We start from the raw sequence: 12,546 nt of genomic DNA, 5'->3' as shown, positions 1-12,546 counted from the left end.
TATGGTGGAAAATAAGTATTTGGTCACCTACAAACAAGCAAGATTTCTGGCTCTCAAAGACCTGTAACTTATTCTTTAAGAGGCTCCTCTGTCCTCTACTCGTTTCCTGTATTAATGGCACCTGTTTGAACTTGTTATCTGTAAAAAAAAGACACCTTTCCACAACCTCAAACAGTCACACTCCAAACTCCACTATGGCCAAGACCAAAGAGCTGTCAAAGGACACCAGAAACAAAATTGTAGACCTGCACCAGGCTGGGAAGACTGAATCTGCAATAGGTAAGCAGTTTGGTTTAAAGAAATCAACTGTGGGAGCAATTATTAGGAAATGGAAGACATACAAGACCACTGATAATCTTCCTCGATCTGGGGCTCCACGCAAGATCTCACCCCGTGGGGTCAAAATGATCACAAGGACGGTGAGCAAAAATCCCAGAACCACACGGGGGGACCTAGTGAATAACCTGCAGAGAGCTGGGACCAAAGTAACAAAGCCTACCATCAGCAAGGGCATTGAAGATGAAACGTGGCTGGGTCTTTCAGCATGACAATGATCCCAAACACACCGCCCGGGCAACGAAGGAGTGGCTTCTTAAGAAGCATTTCAAGGTCCTGGAGTGGCCTAGCAAGTCTCCAGATCTCAACCCCATAAAAAATCTTTGGGGGAGTTGAAAGTCCGTGTTGCCCAGCAACAGCCCTAAAACATCACTGCTCTAGATGGATCTGCATGGAGGAATGGGCCAAAATACCAGCAATATTGTGTGAAAACCTTGTGAAGACTTACAGAAAACATTTGACCTCTGTTATTGCCAACAAAGGGTATATAACAAAGTATTGAGATAAACTTTTGTTATTGACCAAATACTTATTTTCCACCATAATTTGCAAATAAATTCATTAAAAATCCTACAAAGTGATTTTCTGGATTTTTTTTCTAATTTTGTCTGTCATATTTGAAGTGTACCTATGATACAAATTACAGGCCCCTCTCATCTTTTTAAGTGGGAGAATTTGCACAATTGGTGGCTGACTAAATACTTTTTTTTGCCCCACTGTATATCCTTGTTTTAATTATATTGACATCATATTTCCACATGTGAGGAGAATAACATTATTTCAACCCCACATGAATCTGGATTTCCACACGTGAAAGTGAGATTTTAACAGTTGGGAGTTTTCTTGCATGTGAACTCTTAAATTAATGTGAAGATATAATTGTACTGTAATTAACTATTTAAGCTCAACATGTAAAACAGCTATTTCACATGTGGAACTGCAGCAAATTCGACATCTTTTTTTGATGTTGTAAGGGACCAGCCTGCTGATGGTGCACACACCACATTCTACGCACATACACCCAGTGCTTTCTATGTCTCACTCTCACTCGTACATGTAATACCTCTTCTTGTTCTTTTGCTAAAATCACGTCTTCATGCACACTGTGGCATATGCATGGCAACAAAAATGATCCACTCTCCATTGTGTGTACACGCGTGTTATAAAATTCACTGTCTGCAAAACCCAGGGAACTAAAAGCACTGCCAATCTAAAGCAGCCCTGAAGTAGAAGTGTGACTGTTAAATCTGCATCAGTACAGAGCAGGAGCTGGGGCAGTCTCTCACGCTGTGAGATGCAGTGAGGTATTCCTCCTCACTCTCTACACCCCACCCTGGTGTGCTGCTCTACATGTCAATGTGTTGGGACTGTTCTACATGCCAAAGTGTTGGGACTGTTCTAAATGTCAATGTGTTGGGACTATTCTACATGTCAGTGTTGAGACCTATTCCACATGTCAAAGTGTTGGGACTGTTCTACATGTCAGTGTTGAGACCTATTCCACATGTCAATGTGTTGGGACTGTTCTACATGTCAGTGTTGAGACCTATTCCACATGTCAATGTGTTGGGACTGTTCTACATGTCAGTGTTGAGACCTATTCCACATGTCAAAGTGTTGGGACTGTTCTACATGTCAGTGTTGAGACCTATTCCACATGCCAAAGTGTTGGGACTGTTCTACATGTCAGTGTTGAGACCTATTCCACATGTCAAAGTGTTGAGACCTATTCCACATGTCAAAGTGTTGGGACTGTTCTACATGTCAAAGTTTTGGGACTGTTCTACATGTCAAAGTGTTGGGACTGTTCTACATGTTAAAGTGTTGGGACTGTTCTACATGTTAAAGTTTGGGGATTCCTCTTGTCATGTTTTGTCATATATTGTCATGTCTTGTCCCTGTGCTTTCTCTTCTATTCGTTTCCCCCTGCTGGTCTTATTAGGTTTCTTTCCCTCTCTCTCTATCCCTCTCTCTCTATCCCTCTCTCTCTCTATCGTTTCGTTCCTGCTCCCAGCTGTTCCTCATTTTCCTAACTACCTCGTTTACTCTTTCACACCTGTCCCCTATTTTGCCCTCTAATTAAGTCCCTATTTCTCTCTCTGTTTCTGCTTCTGTCCTTGTCGGATCCTTGTTTGATGTTTGCTGTTCGCTGTGTACTTGTTCCGTCCTGTCGTGTTTTTGCCTTCATCAGATGCTGCGTGTGAGCAGGTGTCTCTGTCAGCTACGACCTGCGCCTACTCGAAGCGACCTGCAATCTGTGGCCGCTTATCCTGTTATTCCCCTCTACAGACTAGAGGATTTCTGTTATTCCCCGTTTGGACAGTTCCTGTTAAGGATTCAGGATTTGTTATTTTCTGTTTGGACTTGAATAAAATCTGTTTCTGTTAAGTCGCTTTTGGGTCCTCACTCACCTGCATAACACCTCTACTTGGCAGTGTTGGGACTGTTCTACATGTCAAAGTTTGGGGATTCTTCTACTTGGCAGTGTTGGGACCGTTCTACAGGGCAAAGTGTTGGGACTGTGTTAAATGGCAGTGTTGGGACTGTTCTAAATGTCAAAGTTTTGGGACTGTTCTACATGTCAAAGTGTTGGGACTGTTCTACATGTTAAAGTGCTGGGACTGTTCTACATGTTAAAGTTTGGGGATTCCTCTACTTGGCAGTGTTGGGACTGTTCTACATGTCAAAGTTTTGGGACTGTTGAACACTGCAAATTTTGGGGACTGTTTTACACTGCAAAATGTTGGGACTGTTCTACATTGCAAGGTATTGGGACGGTTCTAACCACTAAAGTTTTGGGACTGTAGGATACAGCACAGTTTTGTGACTGATCATACATGGTATGGTGTTCTGCACACCATGATAGCAGAAGCCAGGCACACTCTCTAAGACAAAGTGTGTGTTCACTCACTGCACCTCCCTCCCTCTTCAATGATTCATCCTGACTGAGAGAGAGACAGCTCACCGAGCAGGTGGTGTCACACCTCTCAGCATGCACAGCGGTATTGTATGATGCCCCCAGTCAATGCAGTGAAGGCTTTCCTGCCCCAGAGGCAAGATGTGTCTGTCATAATGGCGTTGGTTGGTCGGCAGCTTGTTCACACTCAGGGCCGAGATGTACTGGAGGTAACACACCGAAGTGGGCAGAGAGTTAGAGACATCAGTGTCCAAAAGATAAGGAACTAAAAAAGGTTGATGTGCAAGCACACTTAAGAGTAGACACTAAATAGTTGCCCAGATAGCTTAGTTGGTAGGAGCATGCATAGTGCTGTCAATTTCAGCAACAGCACATATTTGAGATATCTTGTTAATCAGTACAGTATGTTGCTTTGGATAAAAGCATCTGCCAAATCACCATGCTATTATTATTATTATTATTGCCATTACACTGACACCAATAATGAATTGGCTAGGCTCTGATTGAAACCCCCTGTGTTGGAAGGGTCAGAGGTGGCCAGGAGTCTTCAGAGATTGCGTGCTCGGCTGATTAGCACGCATCCCATCTCATCGTTCTCACGAATGCCAAGGAAACCTTTTTGATGTTTCTGGAGAGCATAAATAATGGATTTATGACTTCTGATGTGTTGCCGGGTGAGTTCTCCCAGGCACAGCAGCACACGAGTAGCAGCAGCCTTCTGGCTGGAGTTGCTTCCCCTTGTCACTGAAACCTATCAGGTACTTTTGAGGCAAAGCTACACAGTGTGTCTTTGGCAAGGGGAAATAAAATGAAATCAAGCAACGATTATAAGGGATCTGGCACTTGATTGGTTGTTCGTTAGTTTTGTTGGCACATAAAGATTACCATCATCAAAAATATGGTTAACTGTTAGCTATAGTTAGGTTTTGACTGAGAAAAAAAAGTGTTTCATTTGAATTACCTCAGCCAAACGTAACTAAAAAAACGGTACACCCAAACTCAAAAGTTGAGCCAAGCCGCCGTGTTATGAAGTTGGACAGTTCTGGTTTGGGTGTAATGTGACCTCAATCCCTGGCCTCCCTGCCTACTTAGATCATCAGTGTCTACAACGGTAAGAGCTGCATCTTCGTCAGGTCTGGCTAAAGAGCTCAAACGCGCACAGACACACACCACCCATCCCTGGCAGAGATTAAAAAGGGGCTATCGCCAACACATGGGTCTGCTTCGCTGTCTCTTCTTATGGACTTATTCTAGAGTTTGTCATTACAGTTAGCTGCTGCAGCTCTGCCCCTCCCGAAATCATCACCCTAAACCCCTAGATGCCATGACTCCCGGATATTTCGCTTGAAAGCATCATCTTCGCAAAGTATAAGCTCCCAAACCCAAATCCAACACAGTCGTGTTGCAGTGAGCCATGGTGCCTTGTATTTCATTCCTAGGTGAGACAAACTTCCTAAATAGGAATCTTGCTGTGTCATGCAAATCGAGCCCCACTGTCAGCTTTAGAATGATTTATGTTCAAATTGCACTACTAATCTCATGAAAAAAAAACAGTGGTTTGGGGCTGTGGAAAGAAAGAGTGAAAGAGAGAGAGGTAGAGAGAGAGATTGAGAGAAAGCGAGAGAGGGAGAGAGAGAAGATTTTCCAGGTAATGAATTAATACTATTAGGTAAGAAGAACACAGGAAAACACATGGGACTGACAGAATGCGCATGGACATGCTAATAGCGGAAGAGTTTCAGACATCTTTGTCTTAAATGGACCATCCTCTGTGTGCTCCACATTTAATCGTCTGTGACTGCACTTCTCTACAAGATGCAGGAGAAAGCGTACACAGTGAAGTGATAATAATTTGCATACCCTTCCACTTTGGTGGCAAAAGGTCTTGGAGAAAAGACCGTTAAGTCCAGAGAAAAACAACTAAATCTTAATGGAACAAAACTATTACCGTCCATGTCTACACACAACAATAAGACATAGAAACAGCCTGCACAGGCCTCACTTACAAAACAATGTCTCGAGAAGCCAGCTAATAAATAAAAATGTGTGTACAGCTGACAGCCTATCCGGAAGGTGTTTTTTTATTTTTGCCTTGAAATGCAATTGTATCACTTTCCGCTAGCTTCTCTGCTCCGCTATATATAGGTCTGTTCTGGGGACAAGAATAAACATCAGTGTGACTTGGTGTTGGCAGGGCCGTCCTCAGTCAGTCAGGTAGGGTGACACGGTTGACAAAGGTGCCCCTCAGAAAAGACGCCTCAATTCCGCCTGTCACCCTCTGAATCCGCCTTAAATCCGCCTCGCTAAGGCATGTTTTTATGCTAAATCAAAGTAAACATGTTTTTAAAATGTCCATCACATCTAAGGGAGTAGGTGCGCTAGGCTTGGGGAGAAAGTGTTTTTGCATGCCCGCTCTCAAACGGGGTTTGCAAAGATTGAACGCTGTTTACCATGTGCTTTTTATCCATTTGTTAAATTGTTTGGAAGAAAGACTAAAACAGAATAAAAACATTACCAGAGACCTAAATTACTTTGACAACAACGATAATGCTCCTGAGTACTAATGCAACAAAGAAGAAAAATGCACAACCCAGAAAAGAGAAAAGACTTACAAGAGGTGACTCATACAAGAACCAGGTATCTAGCTAGTCCACACAAGTATGAATGATTGCAACTTAAACATCTTGCCAGGGGTTGATGTAGACTTGCTCCACCCTGTGCTATTCCTGTGCACAAGGTTTCACACAGAAGCACTGCATGAAATCTATTCTGCTTTCCACTGCATTACCTCCTCCATCTATCTCTTATTCAAATGACACGGCATCGAGAAGACATTATATTTTAATCAGAGCATGATGACGCATGCTTATCAATCTTGACAGGCCCAAATGAACTCTCAGAGGCCGGAGCATGGAATGAAACAAAGCAAGAAACTAAATGAGCAATGGTGTGTTTTTCTGTGCACGCTGTGTGCAGTCTGCTCTGCTCTCTTAACAGGTTCCTGACTCGCTCATTGACACACTCAGATCGGAGACCGCCGAAGGGATGTTGTGACTCTTGTTGTCCTGTGTGACTGGACATGCACACTTAGGGGGAAATCAGCGTGTTTGCCCTCACTGAATGTCAAGTTGTGTTTGGGTTGAGATAGAGTCATACTGTATGTATATGATATGGTTCTGGGTTGAGATGGATCATCTTTATGATGTCTTTCAGGGGTAGATTACATTACTACTGTATGGGCTTGGCATCAGGCATAGGCCTATAATCAGAACTGAATAATCATGCACGGTGAAGAAATATGAGTAGATATCCTCTTAACTAAAACCGCCATTTTGGACTCACATGCTGAATACTTAAATAAAAAAGCTCTCTCCTGGAAGATTAACCCAGTGCAATCATACGTCTCAATTCCAGCTAATATAATATTAGTGTCCATTAGTGTCCATAGTAATTGTAAATCTCCTTCCCTCCATTTAGTATAATATGTTAATCCTACGGTATTTATTAATTTGTGGATGTCCATCATCCATTTCATATGATCTGTGATGAATTGCAATTTGTACAATAACTTAGGGGTTAAGGTTAGGGTCAGGGGTTAGGAGTTAGGGTTAGGGGTTAAGATTGGTGTTAGGGTTAGGGTTAGCTTACAGGCTAAGTAGTTACAAGGAAGCAAAAATGTAGTATACAGTTGCAAAGTTGCTAATTAGCTAGAATTCTAAGGTTGTCTGTGATGTGATTCAGACACTCAACCTTCGGCTTGCTAGATGTTCACGTTATACACCCACCCACCCGCCTAACCTCCCTCCCTCCTTTCTTTTTTGGCTTAAGTAATCTTCTGTCTTATGTAACCGTACCAAATGTAACATTTCATACTCATTTCAGTGTCACAGATTTAGGTTTACTATAGTACATATAGTCTTTGAGGCCTGGCTGGTACAGTTTACTTCTCTCAATCTAAAAATGTATATAAAACCCATATAGGCTCCTTAACCACATATAACTTAATTACATTATTTACTATAAAATCCCAAATGGTAGGACCCTAATAATTGTATTGAAACACAATATCCAGCCCACCAGTAGCTGAAATTCAAATTCAATGTGCTAAGGGCTAAATGACATGCCTATAACTAATTACAAAGTAATGCTTCCTAATAGTCTCCTAATGTGAATGTCCCCTTCCACTAAACTGTTACCTGTTACAGTGAGAATGCTACAATTAAGTAGGTTAAGCACAGGAATGCCCGAAGGCAATTTGTCTTTCATTCCAAGTTTATCTGATTATCTGGGCTAAATCCTCGTCTTCCACACATGCCCACTGTATCGTATCCTCACATGAACACTGCATGGGAGATGGGAGCCTTATCCTGAACTATGGGGATTGAGCCGGTTCTTAACAGGCACCAGCAGGACTATACTCAAACACAGCAGTAGATACTGTAGAGTACAGAAGTGCATTTTTAAACAACTGATCAATAGTTGTTTGTGTGAGTCATCACAAAGCAGTCCCAGTCTCGGTGGAACCTGGCAAAGGAAAGATGGAGTGATGGAGTCATTTTGAAAGGAGGAATAGGCTGAAGGTGCAAAAATACAGTGGGTGCAAAGCAAAGCCTTTGAATACACGCTGACACATGCAGCACCAAAACAAATGCACACACAGGCACAGGCACGAGCACACACACGCAGTTACACCCCCCCCCCCACATACACAGACACTGCAGTTCCCACGCACAACGACAACCTCCCTTTCACACACACACAGCCACCAGTCAACAGAGGCAGAATGGCTCAAGATGTATGTTTTAGTAACGTGCGAAAGTAGAGCTGCACGGCCTCTTCCTCTCACCATCTATCTTGTTGACTCTGTTTACTGTGGACACTGTTGATGGCACAATTCAACTGCCGAAGGAGGCTAGAGACAGCCTAGTAGGAGTCCAACATAACATTATCTAGTATTACTCCTTTATCAGCGTTAAGCACCTTAAATACACCTTTATAGGCAGCCCAACCGCAGTGGCGATAGATCATGAAGAAATGCTCAGGCCATAAATGACTCTCCTCTGTGTCGCCCAAATTAGGCTACTTATCTCAAGTGTGAGTTGCCGGTTTAATACCTACAGTATACATTTACTTAAAACATTCAGTTATTCCATCAAGCGGACTCCTGGACACACACACACACACACTCTGCCTATTCCAATACATGTTAACTGTGCAATAATAAGCATGTAAAATTCCTGTCTGACCTGCATCCTAATGGTGAAAGTCAGTGTCTGACCCTGAAAGACTGTCTTAAGACTGTATGTCACTGATGAGGGTCTCATCTTAAGGTTCTAAACAGACATTTCAAGGGGCTTTAATGAGATGGTCAGAACAGGGATTAAATCACTTCTCAGAATCTGGAGTAATCAAAGCTTTGGTCCACTCTATTTACCTTGATTAAGAAGAGGATTCGGAAACACTGCTGAGGGGTTTAACTGACTGTATGCATGTTGGTGTGTGTGTGTGTGTTGGGCTTTCTAGCATGCCTGGTTGTCACTGTGCTCCCTCTCCGGGCGTCTAGGTCACCAGGCTGCTCGCTTATGGCGCACACCTGTCACCAGCGTCACGAGCATTTGCGCATGACACTCACCTGGACTCCATCACCTCCTTGATTACCTGCCCTTTATATGTCACTCCCTTTGGTTTCTTCCCCAGTCGTCATTGTTCCTGTTTCTGTGTCATGTCGGTGCGCTGTTTGTGGTTCTTGCTTTGGTTATTTATTAATTAACTGTATTAAATGTATTCACACTGTATTCACTTCACTTCCCGACTCTCAGCGTACATCGTTACACTGGTGCCCTTCTGAAGTCTGAATGGGGCTTTTAACCGGTTTGTGAGAACACATTGGGAATCAATGGAAAGCCCTGCCAAGGTATTGTATGCTCACAAAGGTTATTCTAGTGAACTAAACTAAAAGGTTGTGCAATTACTACTATACAGTACATCCCAGTAGTAGACACAGAGAAAGCATTGTGAGAAAGCTTTCTAGTTGGAGAAAGTGCACCAACAACATGCTTCTAATGTCACTTTTATTTATTTAACTAGGATAAGGTTAGGGTCAGACACCATTGCATCATTGCACAACATTATACGCACGATAGAACAGCAGAATATGTATTATGATTCATTTTTAAAAGTAAAAAAAAAAGCTATATTTCATGTGTCTGGGGAAGGGGGGCAGCGCCACAAAATCACAGAAGACTATTTTTCAAATTGGCCTGGTTTGGTGAGGTAGCCAATCGAGAGCCTGGGTTAATAAATAGTTAGAATTAAAGTTGATCTATTTAACCTATTTACTCTATTTGAATTGCTAGAGGGGTTACCAAACCTAACGCGATGCTCGTCTCAATGTGTAGCCACTGAGCCTGTATAGTAGGGTGTCTGACAAAGGGCAAAGCTGATCAAGAGGTAGGGGGTCTAGTGTGCTTGGACTCAGGGTGAGTAAGACAACCAACACGTATACAAACAACAGGGATTTGGTGAGGGTTGAGAAAGAACAGCGACACGTAATCTCATCCAAATATTGCAGCTGAACATGGCAGTGTGTACTTTCTTGTCAAAGTCTATTTTAGCTACTCCAGCATGCACCACATTTATTTAACAGGCAAACATGGCCACAATAAGCAGCTATTTCAGATTCTAGAGGAACCACAACAACCACTCCCCACCACAGAATTGCAGCAATAGTACATCGCTTATCATACAACACAGTGACCTCGCAGGTTTTCAGTCAAGCACTTTGTCATCTTTATCTTTTTTTAAATGCCTCTTTTTGCATGTCCAATAACCTTCAATAACCTATATGATACATCATATGATATACAAGGAGTGTACAAAACATTGAGAACACCTGCTCTTTCCATGACACAAACTGACCAGGTGAATCCGGGTGAAAGCTAGGATCCCTTATTGATGTCACTTGTTAAATCCACTTCAATCAGTGTAGACGAAGGGAAGGAGACAGGTTAAAGAATGAGTTTTTTAAGGCTTGAGACAATTGAGACTGTACTGTATGTGTGCCATGGAGGGTGAATGGGCAAGACAAAATACTGAAGTGTCTTTGAACGGGTGTGATAGTAGGTGCCAGGTGCACTGGTCCGTGTCAAGAACTCCAACACTGCTGGGCTTTTCATGCTCAACAGTTTCCTGTGTGTATATCAGGAATGGTCCACCACCACACAATGGGCATCCAGCCAACTTGACACAACTGTGGGAAGCATTGGAGTCAACATGGGCCAGCATCCCCGTGGAACGCTTCCGTCTCCTTGTAGGTGTCCGTGCCCAGACAAATTGAGGCTGCGCAACTCGAAATTAGGAAGGTGTTTTTACTTTTTTTATACACTCAGTGTATCATGACAGTTTTGATATTGCAGTATTGACCCACATACGTTGGTATTAAAATGAAGTGAGACATAAATAGCTGTATGGTGGGCTGCAGGACATTTTTCACTGGGAAGCAGAGGTGATTTGTATTCTCCTTGCCATCCCCTGTAGCCTTGGTCTTTTTGTGAACTGGAGATTAAATTCAGGAAAGCTGGACTTTATTTTGTAGCCAATAAATGTTATAAATATTACATTGGCTGTGCTTACTAACAGGCCTGAAACTGCAAGGCTGCTCTTTTTATTGCTGGAGCAAGGGCCGTTGAGGAGAACGACTTCCCCACTCCTCCTTAGCGATTGATTTTCATTTATCTTAATTCATTAAATTCATACTGCATATCCATGTCGATGATTTGTGCTCAATGCATCAAAGAGCATATTGAACAATCCAGCAGTTTTGCAATTTAATTTTCAGACAGTGAAACTGTTTGGATTTGGCCACCGTATCGAAGAGGTCTGAGTGTCGCCATACATCCATACAGCCATACAGCCATACAGCCATACATCCATACATCCATCCAGCCATACAGCCATACAGCCATACATCCATACATCCATACAGCCATACAGCCATACAGCCATACATCCATACAGCCATACATCCATACATCCATACATCCATACAGCCATACAGCCATACAGCCATACAGCCATACATCCATACAGCCATACATCCATACATCCATACATCCATACAGCCATACAGCCATACAGCCATACAGCCATACATCCATACAGCCATGATCGTAAGCGGGAAATAGGAGCAGGCTATTTACTTGTTTAGTCACTCAAATCATTTCTAATCCCAGTGGTATAAGGCAGCTGAGATCCTTGAAGAAGTTCAAATATACTATTGAGGCAATCTCCATTTTAAAAGAAGCCATTCTTAGTCCTCTGCTATGAGTTGGCAGACAAACTGAAAGGGTGCATACTGCCTCTCAATGTTTATTCACAAGAATAATTCATTAGCTGGTCCCCCCTGATTACCCAGATGGAATCATGTGATCCTTCCTTAACCCATAAAATGCCCTGCCCAATTGACTACTTCAAAATGGTGGAAGCCCTCAATGGTAATATCCATGCCAAAATGGGTTTATCCATCTAGAGACCTTTAACTAACTATATGGCCATGGCACAACAGCATAATAGTAGGATACATTTTGGGGTTGGCTGAGTTCAATCTCAATCCCCAATGTCCCCTTTATGAGTTTGCATCCACCAAATCATGCTGTAATAATCCAAGGGATCATGGGAGTACTTAACTCCCATAAAATTGACTAGATGTACTCTCGTAGGCAGCGGCAACACCAATGACACCTCTGTATTATAACCCTGAGCTAAGAGCCTCCATTTTGACAGTTACGACTGTTTGTACATCAGATCAGTGCCATTCAAAAGTCAATGCCACAATTCAAAGTTTCAGTACTAACAAGAATACAAGGATGTTGCTTTGACACATTTGTAAGACATTTTTTAACAACCTGTCACTGAAGTACACAAGAAGGTGCCAAATGTCAACATGCATTAAAAAAAAGAAGAAATCCTGTTCCGCATCAAAGTGCTGTGTGTTTCTCTTCCTTCCTCTCGTTCCCCCTCACCTCTGTTTGATGTCACGTCGGTCTGGGTGTGTTCAGAAGAGCCCACCCTGTCTTACATCTGCTTTCACCAGCTGCATGGAGACGGCTAGAGACAACTACAGACGAAGAAGAGTGCGGGAGGGGTAGGCAAAGAAACTGTGAGTACTGTACGGTATAGCTGTGCCTGCTCTGCTTCCCCATGCAGTAGTAAAGAGTGGGGGATAGGCCTCTCTAATGGAGGGCCGCTGGGCCATGTATAATACATTGGGCTGCATTAGTGCTCAGGGTTCTGTT

At 42.8% G+C, this 12,546-nt stretch overlaps 1 protein-coding gene across 3 annotated transcripts in view; it reads right to left on the bottom strand.

Annotated features, from left to right (window-relative positions):
• LOC123990928 (leucine-rich repeat and fibronectin type-III domain-containing protein 2-like) overlaps positions 1-12,546 on the bottom strand; it is a 163,862-nt gene that overhangs the window by 130,810 nt on the left and 20,506 nt on the right. Inside the window, exon 1 of one of the 3 annotated variants that reach the window (XM_046291951.1) lies at positions 5,866-5,995. The exons of the other annotated variants lie outside the window; for them this stretch is intronic. The gene's annotated coding sequence lies outside the window, so the exon portion shown is untranslated. Of the gene's footprint in view, positions 1-5,865; positions 5,996-12,546 lie in introns of those variants that run through there. 3 annotated transcript variants of the gene reach the window in all.

Source organism: Oncorhynchus gorbuscha, linkage group LG12 (assembly GCF_021184085.1).
Source record: "Oncorhynchus gorbuscha isolate QuinsamMale2020 ecotype Even-year linkage group LG12, OgorEven_v1.0, whole genome shotgun sequence".
NCBI classification, from domain to species: Eukaryota; Metazoa; Chordata; class Actinopteri; order Salmoniformes; family Salmonidae; genus Oncorhynchus; species Oncorhynchus gorbuscha.
The sequence above is the reverse complement of the archived record's forward strand: the minus strand, read 5'-3'. Positions and strand labels throughout refer to the sequence as shown.